This window comes from Vulpes vulpes, chromosome 1 (assembly GCF_048418805.1).
Source record: "Vulpes vulpes isolate BD-2025 chromosome 1, VulVul3, whole genome shotgun sequence".
Lineage (NCBI taxonomy): Eukaryota > Metazoa > Chordata > Mammalia > Carnivora > Canidae > Vulpes > Vulpes vulpes.
The window spans coordinates 59,121,292-59,133,950 of NC_132780.1; the positions used below are offsets into that span (position 1 = coordinate 59,121,292).

Here is a 12,659-nt window from a genome sequence, read left to right on the forward strand (position 1 = left end):
GGCTGTTGGGGATTTATTTTTATCTTTAAATTATTATTATAGAACATTGAATAGTAAAAAAAAATAATCTGCAATATACTCAGCCTTCAGATACATTTACCAAATTTTTTCTTTTCTTGCCTATCCAAACTTTCTCTTCTTTCCTTTCTTTCTTCCTTTTTTTTCTCATTGTGTTTTTATTTCTTCTGCAAATTTCTGACATTGTGCTATTTCACCCAGCTAAGGAATTTTTATTTCCTTTTAAAATTTTTGACACATTTACATGGTTCTAAGTTTAAAAGTTACAAAAATGATATAGGGTGGAAAGTCTCCTCCCAGCCCGATGCATCAACTACCCAGTTCTCCTTATAGGCAACCAATGTTTTTTTGTTTTGTTTTTTTCCTTTCCAGAGAGATTTTGTACATATACAAGCACAAATATTTCCTCCTAAGCTAAGAGATTTTTTTTTTTCCTATAGAAGACAAGGAATTCCTCATGGATGGGACAGACATGTTCATTTTAAAAGATCAATTTGACTGCCCAATATGATTGCCATCCCACTGGGTTGGAGAGGTGTCATGAGATTGGTTACAGACACTTGAGAAAATAGTCCAACCAAGTTATAAAGCTGGAACTAAACACTACTGTTATGGATGGAAAAAGGCAGATAGATCAGAAAAGCATATGGAAAGGCCATCAACTGGTCAAAGTATCTGATTAATATAGATACTGAAATGCAACAAGTGATAAGAATGACTCCAAATTTCTGAATTAGATATCCAGGTAGATAGAGATGCAATTAACTAAGACAGGAAACCACTGAAATAAAATAGGCCTGGGGAGGAGAAGCAGAAAGTTGATGGGTTCAAGACAGACTGGAATATGACAGGTTCCCATGGAATATCCAGGTAAGATTACTGAGCAGGCCATTCTAAATTGGTATATGGAATTCAAGAAAATGTTATATGGCTGTTATTTAGAATTATACATCCATGTAACCTGTCCTCTCCTCTACACCTTACGGATCTTCTATCCCTCAAACTCCTTTCCCAAATGAAATCTCCAATAATGAGGAAATGTCTGAGAAGTTCAGTTCATTTCATGTATCCTCCAAACCCCTTCTACAAAGGGGACCCAGGCATTATTGATCATTTCTTTTATGTAGAGAGATGGTGGGAACCCGGTGTCTTTGAAAATAGTATAGTGCTTTATATATAGCTTGTGCTCTTGAGTCACACAGGTCTGGATCCAAATGCTGGTTCTTTTTCTACCTGGATGCACTTAAATGGAATAACTAAGGTTTCAGTCTCTTTATTGGTAAAACACAGATACTCATATTACTTATCATGGTGAGGTATTGTAAAGACAATAATGATTGTAGTTTTTATTATTGTGATTGATATTGATGAACTTAGGAAGTTCTCTTTCTATTGCATTTTATTGACTTAACACAACTTTTCACAAAGAATAGTTTGCAGATCACTAGCACCAACATCAACTGTGAAGCTTGTTAAAAATTCATATTCCTGCCATATCTTAGATCAAGTGAATCAGATTCTCTGGCAATTTAGAGAGGAAAGACAAATCTCTATTTAACAAGCTCCTCAGGGGAGTCTTGAACACTTTAAATTTTGAGAACTTTTGTTTTATGTCCATGTGCAAAAACCCTTACAGATCTAACCAATTACTTTACAGCAAACATGTGAACTTGGTAGCCTGTTTCAAATAGCCTTTTCTCCATTTTATTTTAATTCAATTAATTAAATCTGAATGCCTTGGTGAGAGATGCATTATCCAATTGACCACAGATCCAGTGATCCTTTTAGCGATAATTTATGTTTCATATAGTCAATGGTCAGGGAAGAATTTGGGTAGCTGGTCAGGTGATGCTTTCCATAGGTCATGTTTTGACATTAGCATGTTCTATGCACTTTCTGGCCAGATCCTGACCAAATCACACCTATAGCTAAGCTCTCTTAAACCCACAATTATTTTTAATGTTATGTTTTCTATACTTACATGCATTTTACATTTGAGATTTCAAAACCCCGTAATGTAGACATTATTAAGGCTTAACAAATGTAGGCTTAGAATTTTATTTATGCTAAGTTAGTAAATAGCAAGTCTGGGAGTCCAGCCCTAAATTTCTATGTTTATGCCGAAGGATCTTTCTAGTATATTACTATGCAGACATCAACATTTGAGGATCCTATCTTCATGTCTTCTGAGATATCAACAAGTTTTAGAAGACAAAGACATAAAGTTTTGTGCTTTAGATTTCATGCAGTTCTGCAATAGAAACATCATCCTCTGACCTCAGTCTAGAATACCCTAGCAGTGCTTCTCAAGGTGTAATGTGCACACAGATCCCCTGGGGATCTTGTGAAAATGTGGATTTGGATTCGGTAGGTCAAGGCTGGGGCCTAGGATTCTGCATATCACCAACCTCCGAAAGATGGCTGATGTTGTTGATCCAAAACTACATCTCAGTAGCAAATCCCGACATGATTTAGAGGGGGGTGGAGAGCAATGGAATATTTCTTAAAATGCCTTTATTTTAGTATTAGTCACCTGAATGATCTGTAATTGGCCAAATGTCCCTCAGAAAAACTAAAATGCCACTCATGGAGAAATTCTGACTGCTATTTATCTGGGAAAGAACAATAGTTTTCAAGCCAACTACCTAAGCATTCTAGAAAGGCTTAAAAGAGAACAAGAGAAATGCCAGTGGGAATGGGGGGAAAGGTTACATTATACTTGCAAATTATAATAACATATTGTATAATATGTAAAAATATTTTGATTTGGTCAGCTACCCAAATGGAATGAATTAGTAGTCGCAAATTTTAAATAAAAATCCCATATCTATAAGTCAATGCTGTATCAATATCAATCAAAAAAAAAAGAATTCGTTTGGTCGTTAGAGATCACAATTTAATGTCAGATATATGTAAAATCTTGCTCCAAAACTCCAAATCAATAATATGCTTCTTGAATATTTAGAGAACAGGCCAAGGCTAGTCCAAGGGTTGAAACTTTCGCCTCCCGTCCCAAAATGCTACAAACACATTTTTTTGGCCCACACAATTTTTTTAAAAATTTACTGATTTTTAAGTGTGGTCATCTTGAATACTGGGAGCTTCCCATTGTCTCCATCAACTTACATGCATCTGCTTCCCTCATTCACTCCCTTGACTCCAGATACCATTTCCGTGCGATGATTATGTGAGGATAGTTTCCTCTTGATATAATCATTTCTTAAATTCCTGATCAACCCTTGATGTTTGGTCTGCAAGGGCTGCCAGGACAAAGCACCACAAGTCAGGTGGCTTACAAAACAGAAACGTATTTTCTCACAGTCTAAGATCAGAGGACCATGGTGGTTGGGTTCTGGAAAGAGCCCACTTCCTGGCTCGCAGACATCTGCTTCTTGCTGTCTTCACATGGTGAAGAGAGAGCACAGGTGGCTCTCCTTCTTGGAATGACACAGTTCTGTGGGATTGGGGTTCTGCTCTTATGACCTCATTTAAGCTTAATTACTTTCTATTTTTTTAAGATTATTTATTTATTTATTCATAAGAGACACAGAGAGGGAGGCAGAGACATAGACAGAAGGAGAAGCAGGCTCCCCATGGGAGGCTGCTGCAGGACTCCATCCCAGGATCCCAGGATCATGCCATGAGCCGAAGGAAGATGCTCAACCATGAAACACCCAGGAGTCCCAAGCTTAATCACTTTTTAAAGGCCTGGTCTCCAATACAATCATGTGGGGGTTAGAGTTTCAACATATGGATTTGGAGGAGACACAATTCAGTCCATAGTCCTGGGTGACCTCTAAGCCTTGTTACTAATAAAGCAGCTTAAATGTCATCTCATACAATTAGAGTTGTTTAAATATTTCTTCTTTTGAATACTCAATGATCTGTGTTTTGCCTATCCAACATACATAGTTTTTCACCAGCATAAATTCCCAACTTGCATCAGTTTTTGTATATGCTTGATATTGATGGGAGTTAAATATTTTTTAGATGTCTTAGCTGGACTCGAATATAACTAAATCATCCTGAAAGTAATAAAACAGAAACAGTAATCTCATCACCAGCAACTATTATGTAGCATTTACCTAGCTAGTAAGCAGATTATTTGGAAAAACTTTATAGAACACAGTTGAGAGAGAGAGAGAGAGAGAGAGAGAGAGAGAGAGACCAGACTCACATTTCATTTAGCATTTGAACCATAAAAGCTTATATGCCTGGAGATAATTTGACACCAAACTGACAAGTGACTCTCACTGCCCCAATGTTCACAGGACAAGGGAGAGTCCATAAATAATAGTGTCACCTTAAGTTTCATTGGATTCTAATTCCGTTGTTGTTGTTGCAAGATAGACATAAATCAAGGAACTCCAATTCCCCAATTTGAGGCAGATTTTGATTGATTATTCAAGTGCTTGACTCCAGTTTATCTCCTACTAGAGGTTCATAAAACACGAAGTAGCAAATGTTTTGCCTGTCAGTCTGTCACTTGGAAAAGGATGTGTCATTTGCAAAGCGGGACACTTAGGTTTCCATTGTTCTCTTTAAAGAGTGATGTAACTTGACATTTCATTGTGGAAGCCAATACTGTGCTTAAGTGAGTAACAACGGTGTTGCGGGATTACAAGGCTTTTGCTAGTACCTCCCTTTAATTCCCAGAGAAGTCATTTTTACGCTGAGGACACTGGCACCGAGCAGCTTTCCAAGGAGTCCACGTTATCAGGCAGTGCTGAGATCATGGGCTTTGTCAGGGCTTGCAGATGTGCTGCCTGCGACTTCATTAACATAATTGATTAGGAACTAGGACATATTTAGTATTAATCAAGCTGTTTTTAGTGAGGCTGATTATGCACAGCCCTTGATGCACTATTTTAGTCTGGAACTTCCTTAGGACCAAGTTGCAAGAAAATGGCATTATGAAAAAAGGAACTTACATGTGGCACTGAAGTGTGCTTTTTGATTTGAGGAATACAGATATAACAGGTCAAAATGTAGGAGCTTAAACATAGTCTGCATTTTTTGTCTTTAGGTATAGACTGGATTATTAAATTTGTTCACAGGACATTGGAAACAATTTACAATTTGATCAGTAGATTTTTAAAAATCATGGACCTTGTTACGAGTCTGCTCTGTTACAACTGCTTTCATGTCTGTGAGGCTCTTAAAAGCTTCCTTTATGCTTTCATGGCACTTAAAACAAAGAAAATAAGTTTCCCATGGCACTCAACTCCTTCTTGGAAATGTTGGTGTGCTTCTTATCTCAGGCTATTTGTCTCATGCCTTGAAGTTGTATCTTGCCTTTGTTCAGTTTCACTCCTCTTCCCACATCACATGCTTTGCACATCATAATGAAGTTTTTATTGCTTTAAATATTTGGATATGAAGGCTAATTGTGTATTAAATCAGTTGTTTCCTTTGACTCTCACTGTATTTTTTAGAACATGTTTGGCCGTGGAAAATTGGCTACAATAGCATTAAACAGATCTCCTATAACAACCACCTCATATAATCATCTTGGGCATTGTCAATTTGCATTTAATTATAGACATCACTTAAAAGGGACTAACTCAAATATAATATTAAATCTCACATTCTTTCAAAAAAAAAGTATTGCATTTTGTGAGAGAATTCCCATGTCTACTGGGAACTCCATTGGGCTAAAAAGTCTATAAGTTCAAAGAGTCATATAGTTAACCACTTTTTTCATTATGGAACCGATCTATTGACTTTTTCCCCTGAATGAAGTGGCAACTGTTATTTTAACATTACGGGTTATTCTTACCTTTAGTATGAGAGCCACTTTATCATCTATTGTTTATAAGAACTGTATTTCTCGGAAGGGATTAGCCCCTCACTGCTCCAAGACAAAATCCTCAGTGATCCAACAAATCACTACGGGCAACATTGTCCATTCTCACCCCATCACCAAAAACAGCTGCTTAGTATTAAGCACAGTTACCAGATATGATCCCCTTATTTTCATTTTTTTTTTTATTTTCATTATTTTTAATCAACAATGAGAAAGGATTTTTTTCTTTCCCTCTACTCAACATGGACATCAAAACATCATGTATTTTGTTGTTATTGTGCTCTGAAGAATAGAAGACTTCCACCCATGTGTAATTACTGGACATTAAGTGTAAAAATTGCTACAACTTTCCTATGGCAAGTATGTGGAAGAAAGAAGTTAAGTGATCCCTTATTAAGTATGCATCTTCTCCTTAAAGTACTTATTTTTTAAAGATTTTTATTTCGTTATTTGAAAGAGAGGGTGAGTATAAGTGGGGAGAGAGGCAAAGGCAGATGGAAAAGGAAGGAGAATCTCTAGCAGACTCCCCACTGAATGCAGAGCCTGATGGGGGCCCCATCCCAGGGCCCTGGGATCATGACATAGGCCAAACCAAGAGTCAGATGCTTAACCAACCAAACCACCCAGGTGCCCCTCCTTAAAATTACTTTTAATATTCCATTATAAACATATAATTGGCATAAATAAAGCCAAATATAAGGTGAATAAATACTGTATACCTTGAATAAATAAATGACTGATACTTAGTATGGTAATTGTAAATAATACCATAAAAGCATCACTCTTAGGTGGGCAAAAGAACTCTAGAGAGAAGACCAAGGACTCAGCTTCTAATCTCAGCTTCGACCCTAATCAGTTGTATGATCTTTGACAGACCAACTGACATTTTAGGGTCTCCATTTCTTTACCTGTGTAGTGTGGGACCAGAACTTGAATGGTCTCTTAAGTCCCTTTCCGCTTCTACACAGAGATTTCAAGCTTACTATTTTTAGGCTGGTGGGTGGTAATAAACTGCCTTGAGAGCAGAAGGAAGACTGCATAGTTTTGCATAGTGATTAAATAGCCACTATTGGGGGTGCCTGGGTGGCTCAGTCAATTAAGCATCTGACTTTAGCCCCGGTCATGATCTCAGAGTCCTGGGATTGAGACCCACCTCAGGTTTCTCACTCAGCAGAGAGTCTGCTTCTTCTTCTCCCTGTTTGTTCTCTCTCCCTCTCTTGCTCTCTCAAATAAATAACTAAAATCTTTTAAGAAAAAAAAAGAGCTGCCATAGATATGTACAGTATGGTTGTGGTCGGGGAGAGATGTCTATTTTTGTTGGGGCAACCAGGCATGCCCCTAAGCAGTGAATAACACTATGAAGCATTATTTACTGACATACAAAAGTGAGCTGTTCAGATCATAAAGGCTGTAAAAGTTAGGAGAAAGATGAGATATGAGTAAGGCAAGGCTATGCAATGAAATCACAAGACTTGCACTGGACCATAAAGAGTGAGTTGGTAGGATTTGTGTAGAGGAGAAAGGAGCATTATAAGAAACTTATTATAAGATTATTTCTTACCATAGGATGCATCCGAGGACAATGTTCTACAGGAGCTAGTAATGTTTTATTTACAATTCTATTAAGCCAAGAACTTTATCACCTTTCTCTTCAGTGAGATATATCCTGAGAAGCAAAGAGCATAAAATAATAAAATAGAAATTTGGCCCAGTTCTTATTCCATTAACTCTATGACACAATAAATTTTATTGAACTTTAGGCCAATATAATATTTTTCTTTATTTTGTGGTGAAATAAACTTATATCTTTCAGCAATTTTAATGGAATTGACCTTTAGTTATAAATTTTGGTAAAATATATAAACCAAACTACTTTCACTACTTATTTAACTTAGAAAGTTGCTAACACAATTGAATGAAATCATATATATGACTTAGCACATTTTCCTTTTTTTTATTGAAGAATTTATTTATTTATTTATTTATTTATTTATTTGAGAGAGAGGGAAAGCCTAAGTGGGGTGAGTGGGGAGGAGCAAACAGCTCTAGAGGGAGTCCAACTTAAATTTTCTAGAATAGTTATGTACTCAACTATTAATTGCTATTATTATTATCATTTTTTAATCATGAAAGTTCTCTGTGTATATAATTAATCATTAAATTTTATGGTACTTCTTTCATTGTTCTCTATAGAAGATAATAAGGTAACTGCACTAATTACATTAGTCACTATATGTGAAACTCTAGATAATTTCTTAATACAGGGCTTGGGTCATATCCTGAAGAGTTTTGCACACACAGCTAAAGATTTTACACCTCCTCATGGACTGCATGAGCTTACTAAAGCAATTGAGCAAAGCAAAAGTATGATCAGATTTGCATTCTAGATTATTGTATCAGCTATAGAAAGTATGAATGGCTGAGGGGTGAGAATTGAGGGTCTGGAGATGAGATAATTATAGGAGGCTACTTCTCATGGGGAAAAAGTACGCTACTTTTTTTTTTTTAAACAATCCTACTTTTCCTCAAAACAACTTTAGGCAGTGAATATGATTTCACATCATTTTAGAATTTAGAGAAATCAAGTAAATTATCTAAGAGAATATATCTATAATAGTGATAAACAGTTGACCTTCAAACAATGTGGAGGTCAGGGGAACTGATTGTCTTCCCTCTTGTAGTCAAAAATCAATATGTAACTTGACTTTGTGAAAACTTAACTATCAATAGCCTACCGTTGACTAGAAGCCTTATCAATACATAAATAGTTGATAAGGCATATTTTATATGTATTATACTCTGTACTCCTAAAGTAAACTAGAGGAAAGAAATATATTAATAAGAAAATCATGAAAGAAAATACATTTATAGTACTATACTGGATTTATTTTTTTAAAAAATCCACATGTAAATGGACCCATGCAGTTCAAACCTGTGTTGTTAAGGGTTAGCTGGAATTGGAATTGGAAGCTCATATCCAAGGTGTCTCGTATCCAGGTTTAGTCTGTTTCCATTTTCTTAGGTTGGCTATTAAGTGTTAGGGCTGAGTGTAATTGCTAAAATCTTATCTGACCTAAGTAAATGGATGGCATTAAGAATAAGAAAAGGTTTGGGGAGATGATAATGAGCTTAGTTTGGGGCTTGCTGAGTGTTTCAGGGTCCCAGGCACATGAAAATGGGTAATTAAGACTGTTGAATGAATGTAGTATTTATAAAGGTTTGTGCAGAGTTACGGTGAAGCATCCCAGGGATAGCAAAAACAGGGAGCTTTTATTGGTCCTAGACCTGAGGGGGTAGGGAAATGGAATGGTTTACAAAGCCAAAAGTCTTTTAACTCTAAAAGATGTCTGGTCAAAGGTATATCCTTCCTCAGGAATATATATCATCAAAACTCTGTAAAATGGTGTGCGTAATATCCTCAATGAACCTGGTAGGGAATTGGAAAATAACTCCCTTTTTCCTGCTCTATTTCCTCTTGATGTTCCTCTTATAAGCCAAAAATAACCTGAATCTGGAGGGCAAGGGGCCTAGTTAGCACAGCTCATAAAGGTCATGGTGGAGACTGGATCTGGATTAAAAAAGAAGACTATGCCACATGTCGGGCAGCAGGCTAGGCTCTTTTCATACAAATGGCCATTTCCATTGGACAATTGAATATAGGCATCTGGAGTTCACAAATGAGGAAATGCAGATATTTGTGTCATAGAATCTTAGGACAGCATTTCCTGAAGGATGTTCTGGGGATCTCTAGTTCCATGATATTCTTGGAGGAAAAAAAATGTCATGCCAAAATACTTCTGGTAAACATGTGTTAGATTCCCTTCTTGGACACTCACACTGTACACTAGTATATTAAGGATCTTTCACATGAATCATGGTTATGGAAAATGTTACCGTATTTAAACTTCCTATTTTGACATTATTTTAGATACAAAACAGTTGTAAAGATAGTACAGAGATTCCTGTACACCTTTCAACGAGCTTCCTCTAGAGTTCACATTTTCCATAACCGTGGTTCATTTACCAAAACTAACAAATTACCTTTGGTACAACACTGTTTATTTGACTTTCACCTTCCAATGGCTTGAAAAGGATTCTTAAAAACTGATTATTTACATATGTGATGGATGCACAAATATTAACATAAATATTCTCAGTTTTTCTCCCCCACCTTAACATCTAAGGTATATTCTAGGTTTACCTAGTCAGGTCCCAAGTGTTTGTGTTCTTCTCAGAATATGCTAAAAAAGCAGAAAAATTGGAAGGAATCCAAAGAATTAAATGTATTCATGTTGAAACAGAAAGGGTTAGTCCCCAGAAGAAAATAAAAGATTTGGAAAATGAGAAAAGAAGTCAAGAGAAGCATATAAGAGATCCAGTATGGGCTAGAGTAAGTTTTTAGTGTGCTTTTGAGAAAGAGAAGGGTTTGGGGAGGGGGTAGGGAAACAGCTAGCATGAGGGAGGATTGGGAAGCTTGAATAAAAGAATCGATCTTTAGACCGTCTGGTCCTACAACATTAGCTGTTTGAAAGACTTCTGGAAAGATTTAAATTTATTTTCAAACCTTCCTCCTATTTTATTTTCTTTTTATTTTTTAACCCTTCCTGGAATTTTAGATTCTTGTTTCTTCTGATTGCAACACTGTGGTAGGGCTGAACATGAGATAACACAGTTATGTTTGAGCTAGTGCGTTAGGACAAGTGTAATTCACTTAGTATTGTGGAAAAGTAGGTAAGTCTTAATAACTGATTGTCAAATAAACTTTTTTAAAAAAGAAACATAAAACCAAACAGGTAGAAGAGTGTCAAGAAACAGGGAAAGAGGAATGGGAAAAAATGGGAGTTTCCCATGGATTATGAACTATAAATACATTTTAGTAGACATCAAATATATTTCATAAGAAACTTGTGCCTCCAAACTTAGTACTTTCTCCTTGTTGTTTGGTTTTGATTTCCTATTATTGATCATTATAAAGACTTTTTGGTGAAAACCAGTAACTTTTTCTTATTGACCGATCTATAAGAGAAGCTTTTTCTCCTTATACACATCTGACAGTATAGCTGGGGCTTGCCTGTCTGAATTGACTTTCCAGTACAGTATTTATTTAGCAGCATTCCTGTAGCAGGGGTGGCACCTATGAAGCAGGAAACAGAAAAGAACCCATCTGTTATTTGTTGTCTCGAGTTTCTCTCCGAACTTTTATCATGAATCAAAAAAAAAAAAAAAAACGAACAGCTTTTTTCCCCTGTGTTTTCATCTATAAAGGACCAGAGAGGAAGTAAAGGAGGACATATGAGTTAATGTGATCTATTAGTAGCTTCCTTATTATGGAACTCTGATTGGAACTCTCTCATGCTAGCCAATTTTTATCATAAAGCATTTTATAAAAAGAACTGGGTTCCTCCAAAGCTCTAACTTGTAAGTACCAGTTTTTCTTTATAAAACATTTATTTTGTTATTTGTGTCAGCTTGACCTAAATGTTTCTTCCTATAATAGGATCTTGTTACAATTCCAAAAGATATTTTTCTTCCTCTCTAGAACAAAATGAGTCTTTAAAGCCAGGTGTTTTAGCCAAATGGAGTAGAGTCTTGGCAATTGTTCACGTAATAAAGAGTGGGCGTTGCTCACTTCAATTAGATGTGGATTTTAAATGTCTTTAAAAATTTTTTTAATGCTCTTAATGTTTTTAACATTAAAACATAATTTTTTATCTACTGGAATAGACATTATATGTGTAAGGAGGAAACAAAGGAATTTGTTAGTAGTTTGGCATAGTTCATGAGAGAAGATGAAATGTATGTAGCCCATGAGTTAAAATAAAGCTGAATTCAACATATAAAATGTTGGCAACTTTAAAGTTGTACTCTCTAAAAAGATACCTGTTTCCTTTTTAATATTGATGTCCATTAGGCATTTTTTTTTTAGATTGAAAGGTTTCATTTGAAAATCAGACTTATGTATGTGCCCAATATACCAATAACTTTTAGTAATTTTCAAGTCATATTATTTTTTTAAATTACTATTATGTCTTTTCAATTTATGTAGTAAATCAAGTCCTAACTTCTCAAGAATCTGTTATAAAAATAGCAGTATCAAAAAATAAATAAATAAATAAAATAGCAGTATCTTTGAAATGACACTATAAAGTGATGTATGTTTCAATTTTGAATGATAGCCAGCTTTCTCTAATATTGATGATTTCATCCCAAAAAGAAAAAGTTCAATTTTCTGATGTTTCTAGACATTGTTGACGTTCCACATGTAATGAAGTACTTTTGTGATCCATATCCAAATACAGAAAAATGTAAAAAAATAAAACCATCAAGGTGAAAATATTTAAAAAGTAATCTTTTATAACTTGTGTGATATTAAAAATGAAAAGGTATTAGAAAAGAATCTTGTATTTATGCTTTTCTCACCTTTAAAGAAAGACACATTGGAAATGTTTACAATAAAAGACCTTGAGGAAGCAACAATTACACATAAAATAAACTTTAAAAGTATTAAAAGAATTCTTCCAAAGTCTCCAAATGTCAGCAGCACCAAAGAAAACAAAAAACAAAAACAGGCAAACAAAAAAACAACCAAAAAACCCAAAACAACACCCCCCCCAAAAAAAAACCCACAAGGGAAACAACAAAAACTTGCAATTGTACTATATGAAGCGATCCAGAGATAAATGCATGGAGATGGAGAGCTTCTCACTTAGTAAAGTCAACAAACTTTGAGTATTTGCTTTCTGAAATGTAAAAGCATTGAGAGGAAAAATAAAAACCAGAGTTTTTTCTGTCTTATTCTTCTCTGTCTCTCCCTCTCTCTAACACACACACACAC

General features: G+C 35.4%; 1 protein-coding gene and 1 long non-coding RNA gene across 13 annotated transcripts in view; one reads left to right on the forward strand and one right to left on the reverse strand.

Moving 5' to 3' along the window:
• TRDN (triadin) overlaps positions 1-12,659 on the forward strand; it is a 363,753-nt gene that overhangs the window by 142,260 nt on the left and 208,834 nt on the right. The window lies entirely within an intron of this gene.
• The window catches only part of LOC140599823 (uncharacterized), a 43,006-nt gene that overhangs the window by 24,804 nt on the left and 5,543 nt on the right, over positions 1-12,659 (reverse strand). The window lies entirely within an intron of this gene.